Below are 21340 nucleotides of genomic sequence, written 5' to 3' on the forward strand. Positions count from 1 at the left end.
AAAAAAAGATGATAAAGGAAAATCTGCTGGTTAACCCCATCTTCACCCCCTCAAACTTGGAAATTAGTTGGTCAATTTAGAAACCTAAAAAGACAATTTTATTTCTTTATAGTCTCATATTTCTTGTATTATCCTAGGTCATCAAATTTATTTAATTGTGAAGTCATTAGTTTATATTAAAAGAAACCAAGGTCAATAATGAATAAATTTTAACATTTGTATACATTGTTACAACCCAAAGATTCTTCTTAAAAATGTGTATTGTGGTAGACTGCCTTAGAGTGTTTTATTATGATGATGATTATTATTATGATTATCATCTGTGTTTAGGGGTATTTTGGTGGAACAGTTAGAGAAGCATTATGGTAAACCTGAGATTAGAGCTAGATTTTTAGTAGCCTGTGTGATACCTTTCCTATGATCTCCTTGTGATCCTAGTACAGAAAAGCAGCAACCATGATTTCATTGGGCATCTGTGGCTGAACAGCCTCCTAATTTTTATCATCAGTGACCAAAGATATCCTCAGAGGGAGCCTGACCAGGAAAGAAGAAAAATGGTGATGGCCACAAAGTAGAAAGACCCATCATATTAAAGACACTCTCTGTTGTACCCCAGCCTGGTTTGGCTAATGAGTTAAAGTGCATGTGGAAGGATAGGAAGAATAAATGGTTCAAGAAGGAAATACAGAGAAATGCTCATTTTTTGGTAAATGTTGTCATTGCTGTACTGCATAAATTATGTTATTTTTTTTTCTTTGGCCTGGTGCGGTCTTAGTAACATAGGTTGTATTAAAATAGTTTCTGTTCAAATAAAGAATTGATAGAAATATTGCCAGTGAGAAACTTTATCACTTCATATTTTCATGAAAATATTTATTTACCACATGTGACAGGTTGAAGCTAGAAAAAAAGTCTTGCTTGAAAACTTTAACTTTGCATTAAGTCTGTGAAAATGTGTTTCTTCCCACCTGAAATGTTTTTCATAACCTTTGTCATTGACTTAAATCTCTTTCCCTATGAGTTGGAAATATTAAAACTATTGGCATACTACTAAACAATATCTATATTTGTGCCTTAAGCAATCTCTTACATTTGCCTGCTTGACAGTTACTATTTACTATGACTGAATGCCATTTCCTTAATAAAAATGCACTTACCTTTTCGACAGATGTCAACTCCATGTACTTTAATGACTTTAACCAAATGCTCAAACAAGTTTTTCACTTATTTCAAATAAACTGCAGTGTGAAGCCAAGTTAGCTGTAAACTTTAACACTGTGTTATACATATTTGGAGATATTTGAATGGTTTGAACAAAAACTATACCCATTAAAGTAACAATGAAATCAGTATTGAATTGTCAAACTGAGCTCTATTTTAATGTCCATTAGAAAGTTTCTTTTTCTTTAATTTTTTTTACTTTAAATTATTTAATTTTCCTAGTGGAATTTCATATAATAAAATTTTAAGGTTTTCAATTTAAAATTGATATACAGTGATACACAGCTGGTTGCAGAGCATCTCTTCTCTTTTTAACTGTGTAGTTTGCTCTCTCCATCAGTGGAATCTTTGCTAATATTTGAGAAAGAATATAATAGACTCAGCTAGTTTGGCAGAACTGAGATTCTTAATTTTTTAAAAATTATTATTATTATTTACAGAGACAGAGTCAGAGAGAGGGATAGATAGGGACAGAGAGACAGGAACAGAGAGAGATGAGAAGCATCAATCATTAGTTTTTCGTTGCGACACCTTAGTTGTTCATTGATTGCTTTCTCATATGTGCCTTGACTGTGGGGCTGCAGCAGACCGAGTAACCCCTTGCTAGAGCTAGCGACCTTGGGTGCAAGCTGGTATGCTTTGCTCAAGCCAGATAAGCCCACACTCAAGCTGGCGACCTCGGGGGTCTTGAACCTCGGTCCTCGGCATCCCAGTCTGATGCTCTATCCATTTTGCCACCGCCTGGTCAGGCGAGATTTTTAAAATTATTGAAGAAAGCTGAGAGAACCTAGGAATATTCTATTAAACACTATTGCACAATGAATATTCCTGTGCCATAAACAGATTTTTAGAGTTATGATTACATTCAAGCAGCAAAAAGTCTATTGGTTTTCTACTGTTGTTATAACATGTTGCCACAAATTTAGTGGCTTATGTTACACCCATTTACTATTTCACAGTTCTGTAAATCAGAAGTCTGACATACATTTAAGAGGCTAAACTCAAGGTATTAGCAAAGCTGCCTTTTTCTTTTCCTGGAGGTTCTAAGGGAGAGTCTGTTTCTTTGCTCATTCAGGTTGTTGATAAAATTAGAACTAAGGTCTTCCTTTCTTGTTAGCTATCAACGAAGGTCCATTCCCAGTTTCTAGAGGTCATTAATATTCCTTGACTTATCTTTAAAACCAGCAATAATCAAAATCGTCTGGTTTCTCCTTTCGCTATGCCTTTTACTCTTCTTCCTCTTTCATTTTTAAATTTTCATGTGATTTCATTGGGCCTACCCAGATAATCCAGGATAATCTCATATCTGTATTTTAAGATCCAAAACCCTAATCATATCTGCAAAATCCTTTATGACATACAATACCATGTATTCACAGGTTCCATAGATAAGTGTGTAAATTTTTTCTGGAGGAAAGTATTATTCTGCCTACCACAGTGACCAATCAGTTATGGACTGTTGAGCTGCAAAGAGGTTACCTTAAGCCAGTGGTTCTCAAAGTGTGCGCCAGGGCACACTGCTGCATCCTAGAAGATTTCCAGGTGCACCCTATGGTATTCCAGAGAAATATTTGCCTGTTGGGGACCAAAAAACCAACAGGGTTTTTGGAGTTTAGAGATTTGGGGGACAGTGGTGTGGGGAATTGGCTGTAAACTGACAGTCTGCCCAACCTCCCACCTCACTTGCCTGATTAGTTGCAAATGGCTGTTAAGCTGTGGTGCTGGATTGTTTACACTACTCCCATGTTCCCCAGAAAAACTGGAGGCAAGTTTCTTCTATCCTTTGTTTGGTGTTATGATATGTATGGTGGGGGTTTCTATACTTGGTAAAATACTTGCATTGCCTTGGATACATGATCAAAGATCTCATTGATTTGCTAATGGCCCATTTTGCCCTATAAATAAAGCAAGATGTGGTTTTTGGGCACACTTTGGTCTTGCCAGCAGCAATTACAGGGCACTCCTGACCCCATATTTTCTTAATTCTGCATATTTTTTTAATTCTGCACCGTTCCTACTCAGGACCCAGAATTACTAGCTGTGCTGGTTTGTGGCATGTGCCCAGATATAAAAATAAATATAGTTACTCTATTATACCATTTCATTATGAAAATACTGTACCACTCTTTTTGTTAACACATCATTATATTATTTTTAGATAAATACACCCAAATAAAATGGATAGATTTCTCAAAAAGAAGCGTGATATTGGAGAATCTGATTCTGGAAGTGAGCAAAAGTTAAGTGTAAATAAAATAGGACTTGAAGGCTGATGGGCAAAATTTAATTTATAGCATTTTCCATCACTTAACACTGAACAATACGATTTGATTAGAAACCCATTCATGGAAGCTTCAAGTGATTTTGGTTAAACATTAACAGAAGAAGAAGAATTGGCAGCTATATCCACTGATCATGGATTGATGATTAAACATAAGTAATTATCTCTTGAGGCCTTTTGGATTTCTGTAAAAGAAGAATATGTGCAATATCTAAAAAAGCTTTGAATATTTTACTAAATTTTTATTTTTTAGAGAGAGGAGAGGGAGAGACAGAGAGAGAGAGAGAGGAGAGACAGAGAGAAGGGGGGGAGGAGCTGGAAGCATCAACTCCCATATGTGCCTTGACCAGGCAAGCCCAGGGTTTCGAACCGGCAACCTCAGCATTTCCAAGTCAACGCTTTATCCACTGCGCCACCACAGGTCAGGCTTACTATAATTTTCAACATTCTATTTATGTGAATCAGTATTTTCTACCCTCAACACAATTAAGAGTAAAAAGAGAGGAATTCTTCAATGTATTTACAAGGAAATGAAGAGTTTACCTTCAAATAAATGCCCAAACATTGAAGAAATCGCTAGGACACATCAGGCTCATGTTTCTCATAAACACAAGAATGAAAAAACAACACATTCACTCCAGGACCTGCCAAATTTATTAAATCTTACTAAGAATGTATCCATATATATAAAAAGATAACGTTTTTGTTGTTTTTTAAATTTTTAACCCCTCTTTTTTACGAATTCTAAAAAGCATAACTCAAATAATGTAACATAAAAATGTTTTTTAATGTCAGAATAAATTTAATTTTGTCATATTTATTTTGTTTAATTACCATAAAAGCACATTTGAACTTTATATTTTTTTCTTCAATATTTGACTTAATTACTATAACATGTTTCTTAGAAATTTGTATATAGTGTGCCTACAATTATTTGTAGAATTTTAAATGCGCCCTGACTTCAAAAAGTTTGAGAACCACTGCTTTAAGCTCATGTCTCATGTTGGGATTCCAGAGCCCTCTATGAATTTATGTCACCTATGCAACAAGTACCCTAACTTCACTCTCTGGGCCAAAATCCAAAAGCTGAAATATGCTTCTGTCAAAACTGCTTTCATTTACTTATTTCACTCCGTATAATGTTATCAAGATCCATCCATTTTGTTGTAAATGATCCGATGTCATCAGAAAAAACTAAGAACTGCATGATTCCATACATAGGTGGGACATAAAAATGAGACTTAGAGACATGAACAAGAGTGTGGTGGTTACAGGGTGGGGGGAGGGAGGAGGGGGAGGGAGAGGGGGAGGGAGGAGCACAAAGAAAACCAGATAGAAGGTGACGGAGGACAATTTGACTTTGGGTGACGGGTATGCGACATAATTGAATGACAAGATAATCTGGAGATGTTTTCTCTGAACATATGTACCCCGATTTATTAATGTCACCCCATTAAAATCAATAAAAAAGAAATCTAAGAAAAAAAACTGCTTTCATTACCATATAAAGAGAGAGCCATAGTGGTAGTCACTCATAGGTAAATTATTCTACATGTTTAAATTTATTATTCTAGTAAGTTATTATTGTACTCAATAGTGGTATAGTGCAGTTGAATACCTTTTTTTACTATTTTTAATTGATACACATAATTATATTAGTTTCAGATTAATACTATAATGACTGGACATGTGAATATATTGTGAAATGACTACCACACTAAATCTATTTACCGTCTGTCACCATACAAAGTTATAAACTTCTTACAAGGAGAACATTTAAGATAAACAACTTTTAAATTTGTAATATAATATTATTGACTTAAGTCACCATACTGGACATTATATCTCCTGACTTATATGACAGTCACCCCCTTCACCTAATTAGCCCACATCCCAACATCCCTACCCTTTGTCAACAACCATTACATTCTGTGTGTCTGTGAGATTGTGTTTGTTTGGTTTAGTTTGTTTGTTTTGCTTTTTGTTTTTGCCGTTTTTTGTGACAGAGATAGAGACAGAGAAAGGGACATATAGGAACAGACAGACAGGAAGGGAGAGAGATGAGAAGCATCAATTCTTCATTGTGGTACCTTGTTTTTTATTGATTGCTTTCTCATATGTGCCTTGACCGGAAGGTGGGGGGCTACAGCAGACTGAGTGACCCCTTGCTCAAGCTGGCAACCTTGCGGTTTTGAACCTGGGTCTTCCATGTCCTAGTCTGATGCTCTAACAACTGTGCCACTGCCTGGTCTCAGGCTGTTTTGTTTTGTTTTTTAGATTTCATATATAAGTGAAATAATATGCTATATCCTTTCTCGGTCTGACTTAACATAATACCCTCAAAGTCTGTGTTTTCATACATGGCAAGATTTTATTTATTTTTTTCTTATGTCTGAGTAGTATTCCATTATATGTATGTACCACATCCTCTTTATTTATTTATCTATAGGTAGACACTTAAGTTATTTGGGCATCTTGGTTATTGTAAATAATGCTAAAATGAAGCTAGGGGTGCATATATCTTTTCAAATAATTATCATTTTTTTTGAATAAACACTTAGAAGTGGATTTCTGGGTTATATGGTACTTTTTTATTTTTTTGAGAAGCTTTCATAGTGTTTTCTATAGTAGCTGCACAAATTTACATTCTCCCTGATAGTTTATGAGGATATATTGTCTTCCACGATCTTGTTAACACTTGCTACTTTTTGTCTTTTTAATAATAGTCATTCTGCCTGACCAAGCAGTGGCGCAGTGGATAGAGCGTTGGACTAGGATGCGGAGGACCCAGGTTCGAGACCCCGACGCGCCAGCTTGAGCATGGGCTCATCTGGTTTGAGCAAAGCTCATCAGCTTAGACCCAAGGTTGCTGGCTTCAGCAAGGGGTTACTCAGTCTGCTGAAGGCCCGCAGTCAAGGCACATATGAGAAAGCAATCAATGAACAACTAAGGTGTTGCAACGAAAAACTGATGATTGATGCTTCTCATCTCTCTCCATCCCTATCCCTCTCTCTGACTCTCTGTCTCTGTAAAAAAATAAAATAAAATAATAATAATAATAATAATAATAATAATAGTCATTCTGACAGGTTTGAGGTAGCATTTTACTGTGGTTTTGATGTGCATTTCCCTGCTAATTAGTGATGTTGAGCATTTTTCAATGTGCCTATTGACCATTTGTACAATCCAATTTCTAATTGGATTGATCTCAACCCTTTATCGGATACAAAATTTGAAAATATTTTTTCCCATTTGGTAGCTTGCTTTTTTTGTTGTTGTTTTGTTCATGTTGCTGTTTGTTTTTGCTGTTTTGTTGATGGTTTCCTTTGCTCTGCAGAAGCTTTTTAGTTTTATATAGTCTCACTTATTTTTACTTTTGTTACTTTTGTTTTTGATGTCAAGTTAAAAAATCATCACCAAGGCCTATATCAAGAGCTTACTACTTATGTTTTCTTCTACTTTATGTTTTCAGGTTTTATATTTAAGTCTTTAATCTATTTTGAGTTCATTTTTGTGTTTGGTAAAATGCTGGTACAGTTCTTTTTTTCTTTGGCATGTAACTGTCCAGTTTTCCCAATACCATTTATTGAAGAGACTATCTTTTCTCCATTGTGTATCCTTGGCTCCTTTTTAATAAATTAATTGACCATATATATATGGGCTTATTTATGGGTTTTAATTATGTTTCATTGATTGGTATGTTTCCATTTTTATGCCAATACCATACTATTTTGATCTTTTGTAATATAGTTTGAAATTAGTGAGTACAAAATCTCTACTTTGTTCTTCTTTCTCAATGTTGCTGTGGCTATTTTGGATCATTTGTCATTCCATACAAATCGTAGGTTTGTTTGTTCTATTTCTGTGAAAAATGCAATTGGAATTTTGATAGGAATTGCATTGAATCTGTGGATTGTGTTAGAAAATATGGACATTTTAACAATATTAATTCTGCCAATTATAAGTGTGAAATATTTTTCTATTTATTTGTTTTCTTTTTGTGTTTCTCTTTTCAATGACTCTATAATTTTCAGTGTACGGGTCTTCGCCTCTTTGATTAAATTAATTCCTAAATTTTTATGCAATTTTGAAAGGGATTCTTTTCTTAATTTCTTTTCCTGATAGTTTGTGTTATTGTATATAAATGCAACAGATTTTTGTATATAATTTTTGTACTATACAGGCTTACTAAAATTATTAGTTTTAATAGTTTTTGAGCACCTTATCAGTTTCATATATTGTTAATCACTTATGTCACCTCTTAAGTTTCATTAAGTGGAGTTTACAGTCAAAGTACATGATAGTAACATCAAATGATATTTTGTTATAGAATTTCTGTGTGTATTGTCTGCAGTAATTTACATTAAACAGAGAAAAATAACCTGTCGATTTCAATGGATGGTTAAACCAAAAAATAATTAAAATTTTGGGGAAAAATGTTTTCTTCTTCTGACCTATACATGTATACCTATATATATGATACAACACTAGGTACATATACAGTGATTGAATAGTAAAATTTGGTGTATATATTCAGTGAAAAATTAATGGAAAAATATTAGATTTGTTTGAACAATATAGTGGTTGATCAGAGCTGATATTATGAATTCTGCCAATATAATATTTTTGGGAGAAGAAACTCATCAATTGTGACTTTGAAGTTAATTGAAATTGTTTTGTGGTAAGAGATTTTAAAAAAATATGGAAAGGAGATTCCTAAATGCACAAAAGTTGTTATTCTTCTTTTATATAACAACAATAAAGAAATCACTTAATCCAGAAAATATATTCTAACAGATAAATTATTTCAAAAGCATCAAGCATATGTCTCAATACTATTTTTTTTACAAATATTCAGCCTTTTTACATCAGATATTCCTTTTTATACATTAAAAGGAAGCACATTAGACTTATTAAAACCATCATTTACTAAAATATCCTTAAAATTAGTTTAAAAATTGAGTAATTAGTCCCACGCTGAGATAACATTACATTTGCCTGTATTGCCTTCAGTTTATGTCTCATTATTATTGCTGGTATTCTTATTAGTTGTTATATGTAAATTGGCTGCTGAGAAATGCTTTATGTTCTCAATTATGTTTTAATAAAAAAAAGGACATTAGTGTCTCTACAGTCTGTAAAGACAGTAGTTCTAAACTAACAATGTTTCTCATACTTCAATCATTATAACAGGTAAAATTATACATACAAAAATGAGCCCCTCTGAGATGATGTATAATCACAGATGCACATGTAAATAAATAGAAGACTCCTTTAAAAATAAAGAGTGGAAGATACTTTCTCAATATGGCACATGAATACTGAACTTAATTGGTTTTCTGTGGAAACTCTATTGTGGTAGTTAAATACATTTTAGTGACCTCAAAATATTAGAGAATTCTTTGCAACTAATAACGTGTAACCAAACCTTGAACCCCATAAAAAAGAGAGAGCACAGCTAAGATTATTTTGTGACACAGAATCAAAATAAAGGATGAACAAAACCACTTGTGCTGCCTTCTGCTTACACACATTCCATTAAGCTTTCCTAGAATTGTTAGTCTATTTGTACATCACCTCTACCATATTCTCTGCAGAGGAAGAAAGATACCATAATGGTCTACATTAGTTAGTTTGAAACATCTGTGTGATCTGAGGAAATACCTTAAATCCTCTGTGCCTCAGTTCTGCTATTTGTAAAATAGGGCAAATGAGAGTAGTGTAATAAGAGATAGTGTAATAAGAAAATGAGTGAGCCTGCATAAAACAACCAGCATAATGCCTTAAACTTCAAGAACTCCCAGGATTGTCATTGTTATTATCATTACACTCACTTCATGAGCTAGATATCAACATAATTTATAACTGGTAATGTTAACCCTGATAACTTGGTTACAGTGATGCCTGCCAGGTTGCTCTTTTCTACAATCTATTATTACAGGCAAGTCCCTACGCTCACCCCACACTCAAGATAGAGAGAACCAAGCACCTCTTGGGAGGGAGAACATCAAAGAATTTGTTAACATATACAAAACCACCATAGTAATTAATAAATATTTTGAAGTAGATACTTTGAGTCTCTACAAATAATCTTTCTCTTTATTGTTTCAACCACTAATTTAACATTTATCTATGGAATTTTTCTGCAATAATTATTGTGCTGTTCTAATGGTGATTTTCAATTCCCATCATTCTTTATACATGTATTAATATAAAGTTTTCTTATTTTACCATGCTTGTGTGTATTTTATCATGGAATCCTTCTGCTTGACCTTGTTCTTCTGTCCCATCATTCCCTCAATGGCAAATACCTTCTTTACCTTTTATGACTCAGTACCAGAATTACCTTTTTTGAGAAGCCTCGCTGTTCTTTTTTACATCCAAAGTAGAATTTGCCATCTTTTTAACTCCTGAGGCCCTGCTGTATTTATAAGACTATCATATGACCCTGCCTATTGGCTCAGTGGTAGAGCATTATTAGCCTGGCATGTGAAAGTCCCAGGTTCGATTCCCGACCAGGGCATACAGGAGAAGCGCCCATTTGCTTCTCAACCTTTCCCCTTCTCCTTTCTCTTTATCTGTCTCTTTTCCTTCCACAGCCAAAGAAGGCTTCATTGGAGCAAAGTTAGCCTGGGCACTGAGGATGGCTTCATGGCCTCCGCCTCAGGCACTAGAATGGCTCCAGTTACAACAGAGTCCACCCATGCTGTTTCAAAAGGTAAGATTATGTTTTTTACTTATATCTGAGTAATATCATATTATGCAAATGCACCAGTTTTTTTAATCTACTCAACTGATTCATATTTGGGCTGTTTTTAAATCTTGGTTATATAATAAATAATGCTGCAATGAATGTAAGGAATCATATATTCTTTTGATTTAGTGTTTTGGATTTCTTCAGATATAGTCCCAGAAAGGGAGTCACCGGGTCATAAAGCAGGTCCATTTTTAATTTGGGAGCAAATTCCATATTGTTTTCCACAGTGGATGCACCAATCTGAATTCCCATCAACAGTGCATGCGGGTTCCCTTTTATCCACATCCTCCCCAACACTTGATACTTGTTGATTTTATTGATGATAGCCATCTGACAAGTGTGGGGTAATATCTCATTGTGGTTTTAATTTTTATTTCTCTAATGATTACTGACATTGTTTCTTTTCATATGTCTATTGGACATATGCATGTCCTCTTTGGAGAAGTGTCTAATTTGGTCTATTGTCCATTTTTTAGTTTAATTGTTGTTGGGTGTTTTGTTGTTGTTGTATTTTTGGTGTTTACTTGCATAAGTATTTTATAAAATTTTTGATATTAACCCATTATCAGATGTTTCATTGGTGAATACAGAGTGGGGTAAGTTATATTAGTTCATTTGGAAAATAATAAATAATTAATAAATAATAATACAAGAATAAACTCTGTGCTTCATGTACTCACAACTGTAAACCTAATTTTTTCCCACCTTGTATGTTCTTAAATTTAGTGGGTTGTTTTTTCATTTTGTTAATGGTTTCCTTTGCTATTCAAAAAGTTTTTAGTTTGATGTAATCCCATTTATTCATATTTTGTTTTGTTTCCCTTGTATAAGGAGATACATCAGAAAAAGTATTGCTAAAAAATTTCTGACATTTTATTGCCTATGTTTTATTCTAGTATTTTTATGGTTTTGAGCCTTACATTTAAGTCTTTAATTCATTTTGAGTTTATTCTTGTGTATGGTGTAAGAAGGAGATTTAATTTTATGTTTTTGCAGGTATCTGTCCAATTTTTCTAACACAACTTTTTGAATAGATTGTCTTTACCCCATTGTATGTTCTTGCCTCCTTTGTCAAGTATAAATTAACCATAAAAATGTGGATTATTATTGGGATCTCTGTTTTATTGATTATATATCTGTTTTTATGCCAGTACCATGCTGATTTGATTACTATGGCGTTGTAGTATAGTTTGATGTCAGGTAGCATGATTCCTCCATCTTTGTTCTTCTTTATCAAGATTGCTGTGGTAATTCAGGGTCTATTGTGATTCCATATAAATTCTTAGAATATTTGTTTGATACATGGAATCTAAAGAACAAGATAAACTACAACCAAAATAGAAACAGACTCATAGATACAGAGAACAGATTGACAGCTGTCAGAGTGAAGGGGTTTGGGGGCCTGGGTGAAAAAGATAAAAGGATTACACACACACACACACACACACACACACACACACACACACACACGACAAATAAATAAATAAATAAATAAATAGCATTGACACAGGCAACGATATGTTGATTACCAGAGAGAAAAGGAATGGGAGAAGTAGGAGAGGGTAACGAGGGGATAAATAGTGACAGTAGAAAACTTGACTTGGGGTGGTGAACACACAATGGAGTATACAGATGATGTGTTACAGAATTGTATGCTTAAAAACTATATAATTTTATTAACCAAAGTCATCCTAATAAATTCAATAAAAATTAAAAAAATAAGAATAATGTCCCTACATTATTTTTTACTAGAGCCAATCAACTGTCATGCCTAGAACAGGGATAATGCCTAACACAGGTTGTCCTTAGTGACAATAATCATAAATTCCATATCTCTAAGAATAATAGAAACCAGTTGATAAAAGATCATGAACTCAAGGAACACAATGAACACATCACAGGTATCAACTGATCTCCTAAGACTGACATCAGTCACTTGTGAGGCAGACCCAGCCTATATGTTGGGTCATAAAGATGGTGTCTGGAAGCCAACCCTGATGATCCTGAGAATTAATTAATCATGCAACCACTTATGTCAAGAGGTGCCCACTAGAGAACAAATTTGCTGTGCAAAGTGAAGCAAGACTCATTTTTGTTTGTTTCTTAAGAGTCTGAAAATGATTGGTAGGTAACCAAACACATTAAAAAAAACAATTTGCTCCAAGGTCTCCAGGTTGGACTGTTATCTTAATAATGTTTTGTTGGAAGCAGGATCATATGATTTCAAATGCAGTGTTTTATGCCTACATTATAGTATTTGAACAAACCAACCAGTATGCCCTGGGACACCAAGATGCCTTTTAGTTAGCTCATGTCAGAGTTGGTAGTAGTGGCACTGGTGGGTGAGGACATAGCATCAACTCCTCTGCCAGTGGGAGTTGCCTGGACTGGGTCAGCCAATACAGTACCACTGCTGCTGCCGATGCCACAAAAGGCATACAGGTCTCAACTCTGAAAACAATGTTTCTTTCCCTCCTAAGGGTATCATTTGTCTCAGAGAATAGCATTGTAGCTGCTGGCTGTGACTGCTGCCCAATGATCTTTAACTATGATGACCACAGCTACTTGACTTTTATCTCCAAGTTAGACATTCCAAAATAGAGAATCCAAAGCAAAATGTCTGCCATAGAAGCTTCCACAACATGGACTTGAGGGCCATAACCAAGGACTTCAATACAGCCCTGGAGATACTGCACCAGAATAATATTACTCAAGTCTCTATGAAGTGAACAAGCAAGATTGTTACAAATTCTGCATCACTGACACCAGTGGAGCCATGACAACTTGAGATTTCAAGACATTAGATTCTTCCATCCAGTGCCTTCAGATAATGTGAAGCTGAATGAGCCTCCCCAATCCAGCACAACAAACTGACAATCTGCCCCAGTGACAACTTCGCCATTTGCATGATGGTGAGGAGAACCAGTTGCAAGGAAATACTGCAGACACACATCGTACAAATAGTCTTTGTGTGGTTTTGTTTGAATATAATTGGTGAGAGCATTGATTTTTAAAATTCAGCAGTAATATTTTTTTTCTTTAGTGAGAGACAGAGACAGAGAGACAGAGAGAGGGACAGGAAGACAGGAAGGGAGAGAAATGAGAAGCATCAATTCTTTGTTGCAGCTCCATAGTTGTTCATTGATTGTTTTCTCATATGTGCCTTGACCCAGGGACTCCAACCAATCCAGTGACTCCTTGTTTAAGCCACACTTGAACCATCAGCAGAAGCTATAGCTGACTTCGTTATATAAGTTTCAAAAGAATCCTTAGACAAAATGTAGCATTACTTCATCCCTCTTACATAAGAAAACATTTAACATGAACACACTATTTGGCAAAAGAAATGAGATCAATTGCATGAAGTAAAAAAAAAGTCAAACAATCTCATGTCTATGTTACAGGAAATAATTTTGAGTTGTGCCTGGGAAGGAATGTGAATTAATATTGCTATTTCACTTTATACAGTGTGATCAGAAGCTTTGTGATTACTTTACTGTTTATCAAATGCTGCCATCTAGTGAACATATAAAGCTTGAGCATATAATATCTTCTAGGGTATTACAGGGTTTAATACACAAGATTTTACACAAAAAAGTCTTTAAAAGTTTATAGTATATATTTTATCTTGAAGATTTAAAGTAAAGAAAGAATTCTGAGTCCAAAATATATTAAAATATATAACTGGCTTTATTTTGAAGAAAATAACTTTTGTAAGGTGACAATTTTTTACTCTAGCTGTTTATTTCTCTTGAATTCAATTTTAGTCAATATCATTTTTTTTTATAAAAAATATGGCTAGGGAGTCTCTTTAATGAAGAAATGTTAATTTTTTGCTGCATTAAATATAAAATTACTTTTGTATATTTCTCTAAACAATAATTGAATCATCAAGGCCTAATATCCTATATGTAAAATATAAGTATTGTAGGCAATTATTTTGGAGCATATATTTGACTTTATTATAGACACAGCTGATGCTTACTGTAGGCTACAAAAATGATGCTGCACTTGTTTATATTTGTAGTTAACCACTGTTTATGTAATTGTTGCACTTACTCAATTTTACATGGGAAAATGAAATTGGCTTTATTTGCTTTAGTTAATTACATTTATAATACATTGGATCAACAGCAAATGAAATTCATTGTAGCATGCAACCAAACAACATAGTTATAACTAATATCTTATTATTTAGTACTTCTCCTTCGGTAACGTTTTTCTAGTTAAATTTTAGCAATATATAGTGGCATAAGTATGGGCAAATTAGAGGCAGACACTTACAAGTTTGAATCCTGGGTCTACACAGTTGCAAAATTCTTATGAGCTAACAGCATCTTACATTAACTGTACTTGAAACTATAAAAATTCAAAAGGCTCCTACAGAATTGAACCAGAGTGCCATGACATGTATAACATATTTCTCCTAGGTTCATTAAGTCTATTAAAAAATAAATTTACTTCTCTAGGCAAAAATTGCTCCTTTGTATTTACTATAGCTAGTAGAGTATATGGACCATAAGATAGGTACAGGATAAATTATTGTCCTTTCAAATTTTATATGGAAAGACATTTAACTAGATAAAGCCTAAAATATTACAGCAGTATTAAAAAGACTATAACTGATATGAAATTGCAAGCCGTTAGCAGCCAGAGTGCTGATAAATTAACTATTAATTGGGGGGGGGGAGGTGCAAAAGACTTGATTTGTAATATTTTAGTGTTTTTTTTGTTGTTGTTGTTTTTACTGAAATGTCACCATGATCATTTCAAGCTAACATTATGTTAACTGTTTTGCAAAAATCCAGAACATTTAACAAGCTCCAGAAAAACATTGCTTCTTCTTGGATGTCTTTCTGTCATTTTATTCTTTCATTCGTATTGTATGTTTTTGTTCCAGAATCAAGATGCTATAGTTATTGTGGTGAATATGATAAATTGGCATGAAACACTGATTCCTCCACTTTTTATAATGACAAAGGTTGGGAAACTGAAAAGTGTATCTTTCAAAATACCTTGTTGCTAGAGTTTAGGCAATAATTATGTTTGGCTTATCAAAAGCATATGCATGAAATTAGAAAGAAAGAGCATCTTGTTTCTCTCCTGCAGTGTTAGCAGAGGTTCCAGTATCAGGACTAGCTTTCTGGTTCGCCACAGGTAAGTGAGATTTAGGGTTTTCATTATCTTGGTGTGTGTTATAGTAAGCACATAGCAGATTCAGAGCCCACCACATTTGCAGTGAATTCATGACTATACAGTCTTTCCTGTTCTAGTGGTTTCCTGATCATTGGCAGCTTCTTTATTGGGGCACTGTCATTGTCCAACTTGGCAGGAAGGTTCCTGACTCTAGAAACTCCTTATTTATCTTGGCAACCTAAACAGAAAAATTTCCTTGAAGTCCTTTTGTTACTGGATTTAAAGGATTCATTTCCCCGCATGCATCAAAACCCAACCAAACACCAACAGCAGTCTGCAGCCTAGAAGGGAAGGGCTTAGTTCAAGAAATGGCACCAAGCCTAAAGTCACAAGTAAGTAAGTGATCAAGTATCAGGCATCCTGTTGGCATCAGGAGATGGTTTAAATAGCAAAAAAAAAAAAAAAAAAAAAAAAAAAAAAAAAAAAAATCATGATTCATGGTGACTAAGGGATTTAGGGCTTTGATTTTCACTGATCTGTTGTTTCGAAGGGTCTAGCTAATCTTTACATCTGGTTCTAAAGTTAGCCATGATATTGCTTCATCTGGTTTTACTGCTCTTCTGGTTCTGAAGCTAAAATGCAACTGAGGCCTAGATGTTATCTCTAGTTTGATTGAAACATTGTCTCTGAGGTCAACAGATCCATAGCTTTGTTTCTAAGATTGTTTAATGCTGACCAGGTCCTCATTCCTAGGGTTTTCTATATCAAGAATTACAGCATCTGCAAAAAATGAAAATTATACTTCATTTCTAATTCGGATGACTTCTTTTTCTTTTATCCGATTACTCTGTTAAGACTTACAGTACTGGCCCTGGCCGGTTGGCTCAGTAGTAGAGCATCGGCCTGGTGTGCAGAAGTCCTGGGTTCGATTCCCGGCCAGGGCACACAGGAGAAGCGTCCATCTGCTTCTCCACTCCTCCCCCTCTCCTTCCTCTCTGTCTCTCTCTTCCCCTCCCGCAGCCGAGGCTCCCTTGGAGCAAAGATGGCCCGGGCGCTGGGGATGGCTCCTTAGCCTCTGCCCCAGGCGCTAGAGTGGCTCTGGTCACAACAGAGTGATGCCCCGGAGGGGCAGAGCATCGCCCCCTGGTGGGCAGAGCATCGCCCCTGGTAGGCGTGCCGGGTGGATCCCGGTCGGGTGCATGTGGGAGTCTGTCTGACTGTCTCTCCCCATTTCTAGCTTTAGAAAAATACAAAAAAAAAAAAAAAAAAAAAAAAAGACAGTACTATCTTTAATAACATTGGTGACAGTGGCCATTCTTGTCTTGTTCTTAATCTTAGAAGAAAATCTTTCAGTTTTTCACTGTAGAGCATATTAGCTGAGAGTTTGTCATATATGGCCTCTACTATGTTGATGTGCTTACCTTCTATACTCATGTTATCGGTGTTTTAATAATAACTGAATATTGCATCTGTCAAATGTTTTTTCTGCATCTATTGATATGATCATATGATTTTTATCCTTCATTTTGTGAATGTGGTGTATTACATTGATAGAGTTGTATATATTACACCATTCTTATGCTCCTGGAATGAATCTAACTTGGTCATAATGTATTTTTTTTGTAATGTATTGTTGTATTTGATTTGCTAGTATTATGTTTTGAATTTTTTTGCATCAGTTTTCATCAGAAATATTGGTCTATTATTTTGTGTATGTGCTATCTTTGTCATGTTTTGGTATTAGTGTTAATGTTGGCCTCGTAATAGGTGTCAGAAAATATGCTTCTTCTTCCATGTCTGGAAAGAGTTTGAGACAGATAGGGACAGTATTAAATTTTCTTTAAGTATCCAACATATAACGTTTCAAGATAATAAGAATTATAAATGACTATTGTATCAGGACTTTGAAGATTTCTGGAGATGTTTATATAATATCTATTAATAATGAGATTATATACACTGAAATGCAACACAACTATTTTCTTAGTTGAGAAAGCTTCTTAAGCAATTTTAGCATGTCAAATAGGCTTAATTAGTTCAAAACCTTCCCAATGCAAGGAGTAAAAAAAATCGTTTGGGTGTTCCTGGGGCCTGATAGAACAACCCAAAGCCATTTTTACGTTAAGGAATAGGTTTCCTGTTAAAATAAGACCCCTAGGAAGTTTGTCAAAAATGCTTAACACCAAAAGCCATATAGCACTATGAAATAATATTAAATTATGCATTTACCTAAAGTGAGAATACAAAAATATCAAATGTAATGCAGATTAGCAAAACTTTCTCTAAGATTTAGAAGATTGTATTCGTAAGGAATCAAGGACCTGATAAAGGCCTTGATTTTAGAAAACGATTTTAATAAAATATAAAATCTTTGGTTTCTAGGCAGAAAACCTTCTACAACATATTATCCGGAATAAAATAAATACCGAGAATTTTTTTTTCTTGTATGATAGGGTGAATAAGAACCAAACTTTTATTATGGATTAGCTTACTTTTGATATTTAAATTTACTTACATAATTTAGTTTTAATCTTATTCAGCTTAATCACTTAAGCTTACAAAATTTCCTCAAGATTTTTCTTCACAGATCTTGTACAGTTTTCTTAATCTCTCTTATATCATTTCTTCTTATTCATTTGGAAATAAACAACCTTATTTTAGAACAAACGTTCTTTTATTTTTTTAATATATTTCTGTACCTTAAACCTTCTATTTATTACTAAAAACATACCATTTGTTTCCATCTTAAAAAGAAATTTTAACTCTTAGAATTCTTAATTTCTAATGACAACTAAAGAGAAAGCAATTAGTATTCTTTAGATTGGCACAGTTATGAACGATTTAATAATTTCTAAAAATACATTTCTTCATGGCACAATTTTTTTTTTATCAAGATGGAGACATAGAGAGAGACGAAGAGGGACAGACAGGGACGGACATGTAGGAAGAGATAGAGATGAGAACCATCAATTCTTCATTGTGGCACCTTAGTTTTCTACATGTTCCTTGACTGGGGGCTCTAGTAGACACAGTGACCTCTTGCTCAAGCTAGTGACTTTGGACTCAATCCAGTGACCTTGGGCTTCAAGCCAGCAACCTTTGGACTGAAGCCAGTGACCGTAGGGTCATGTCTATGATCCAATGCTCAAGCCAGGGATCCCGTGCTCAAGTCAGATAGCCCAAATTCAAGCCAGATGAGCCTGTGCTCAGGCCAGTCACTCTGGGGTTTCACATCTGAGTCCTCCGTGTTCCAGGCCAACACTCCATCCACCGAGTCACTGCCTCATCAGACAGCACAATTTTTTTTATATGGCATGGACATTTTTACTAATGAACCCAAATATCTTTAGTTTGTCTATATTATGTAGAATGTAGATAAACCTATGTTCAGTAATTAATTTTTCAAAATTTTATTTAGCAATGGTCTAAACCAGGGGTCTCAAACTCGCGGCCCACGGGCCGCACAAAATTGTTCGGCGGGCCGCATGTGGCCCGTGGGCCGCGAGTTTGAGACCCCTGGTCTAAACAGTCAATGGATATCAATTTTTTAATTTAGCTAGAAAAACTTTAAAGTTTGAAGTTACCAAAAAATTTTATAAAATCAGTTAACTAAGTATAATAGTTGCTAACGAGTTAGCCTAAAAGAAGCTTTTTATTCCACTTATATTTATTGAATTTTCTCGCTTCTAATAATTAAGTTTAAATTACTTATAAAAATTTTAATATACTAAAATATTTTTCTTTTGTTGTGACAGGGACAGAGACACAGTGAGAGAGAGAGAGTGAGAGAGAGAGAGAGAGGAACAGGTAAGGACAGACAGGAAGGGAGAGAGATGAGAAACATCAGTTCTTTGTTGTGGCACCTTATTTGTTCATTGGTTGCTTTCTCATATGTGCCTTGACTGGGGGGCTCCAGCTGAGCCAGTGACCCCTTGCTCAAGCCTGTGACCTTGGGCTCAAGCTGGTGAGCCTTGATCAAACCAGATGAGCTCGCCCTCAAGCTGGTAACGGGGTTTTGAACCTGGGTCCTCCGCGTTGCAGTCCGACATTCTATCCATTGCAACACCGCCTGATCAGGATGAAATATTTTTCTTATTGAGAAGTTTTGTAACAGAGATAACATGAACTTATTTAACTAATAAACCTGTTAGAATAAAAGTATTATTTAATGCTTGTAAGTTTAGAAATATGTCTATGTAACTCACACCAGCTTTGATATTAAATATTTTCCCAAACCATATAATTCTGAATAGCATTTGGGTTACTTTCCATTAGATTTTCGAGAATTCTTGTATAAGTGCTTGTTTGTTTAAGCTAATCTAATAGAGCTGCTTTTTCTTTTTTTCATTAACAAAACCATTCTGACGTAAGAAGCATCATAATACATATGAACAGACAAACAGACACATACAGAGATCTGTTCACCATGAGAGAGGCACCATAATGTAAAACTCACTACTTAAGAAAAGAACAGTTGGAATAAGCGAAATTGATCTGCTCAGATGGCCAAGTATATTTTTAACTGTTTGTAGAGAAAACACTTAAGATATATATTTGTCCTTGGTAAAGGATTCTTGGAGCCATTGAAACAGTTTTTGCTCATAAAACAACAACAACAAAAGTTTCTCCCATTTTTTTCTTTAGTCTTAAGAATTGGGAGTAATAAAGATTGGTGTGCTCATCTGACCAGGTGGTGGCGCAGTGGACAGAGTGTAGACCTGGGATGCTGAGGACCCAGGTTTGAAACTCTGAGTTCGTTGGATTGAGCGCAGGGTAACTGGCTTGAACACGGGATCATAAACATAATCTCATGGTCACTGGCTCAAAGCTCAAGGTCGCTGGTTTGAGCAAGGGGTCACTGGCTCAGCTAGAGCCCCCCTGGTCAAGGCACATATAAGAAAGCAATCAATGAACAACTGAAGTGCTATAATTACTACCTAGTGCTTCTCATCTCTTTCCCTTCCTGTCTGTCTGTCCCTGTCTATTTATCTCTGTCTATTTATCTCTGTCTCTCTCACTGAAATAAAAAAATGATTGGTATGCCTGAATTGCTTCTAGCTACATTATCTAGTTTCACAAAAATTTGTAAGATATAAACTGGCCTAAAAATTTGGTTTGAAACCTAATTGACATCATAGTTTGACTTCCTTGTCCGTTACTAGATATTCTTTTGCAGTGTTGTGGGAAATGAATTTCTGGGACACACATGTGGAGAATTTTAAGTGATAGTGGCAAGATTTATTAGAGCAAAAAGAGATAGCCCTCAAAGAGGCAGAGTGGGCAGGCTATAGTAGTGGCTTGGGGTCTTTGTTAAACCTCCACATATTTTCTTGGGTTTGGCAAAGAACAGTCTGTCTTTCAAACTATCCAACTTCTTTCCTGGCTTTTCTTGGAGATATGCTGGTGTCTATCCCCTGTCCAATTCTTTCCCTTGATCTTCCAAGGTTTTGTGCCCTTATCTAATCAAGTTTTCTTTTTTTCCCCAAGATTTTAGCAGAGTAGTCTCCTCCCCTTTATGGTCACCATCTTAGTCCCTAGTGCACATGCTTCATAATTCTATTTTGTTATTTGGCTTCTACTGCTCATACATGACTTTCCCCTGTGAATCCTGTGAAGCAGTGCTGGTTATTCTCTGGGGTAATTGAAAAGCTGGACTTTCCTGCACGCTCAAATGTTAATCTTCTTAGTGGAACAGTGCAAATTATTCCTTGGAGTGACTCAAATTTCTCCTTCATAGTTAAGCTAACTTAATCAGATATCTGGCTCCCTTCTCTTTTGTTAATATATAATAAACTGCCTACTATAATATAACTACATAATCTTTCATTTTCTTCTTTCCCTCTGGGTATACATTTTTTTAAATTAAACCCTGGTTTTAGTTTCCAATTTTGACAAGTTTGTAATCAAAAATTTATTAAATATTTTTAAATATCTTCTCAGGTATC

At 35.0% G+C, this 21340-nt stretch overlaps 1 pseudogene; it reads left to right on the forward strand.

Annotated features, from left to right (window-relative positions):
• Positions 1-11986: 11986 nt before the first annotated feature.
• Positions 11987-13095, forward strand: LOC136386088 (actin-related protein 2/3 complex subunit 1A pseudogene; annotated as a pseudogene).
• Positions 13096-21340: the final 8245 nt, after the last annotated feature.

The sequence above is a fragment of the Saccopteryx leptura genome, chromosome X (assembly GCF_036850995.1).
Source record: "Saccopteryx leptura isolate mSacLep1 chromosome X, mSacLep1_pri_phased_curated, whole genome shotgun sequence".
In the NCBI taxonomy this organism is placed as follows: Eukaryota; Metazoa; Chordata; class Mammalia; order Chiroptera; family Emballonuridae; genus Saccopteryx; species Saccopteryx leptura.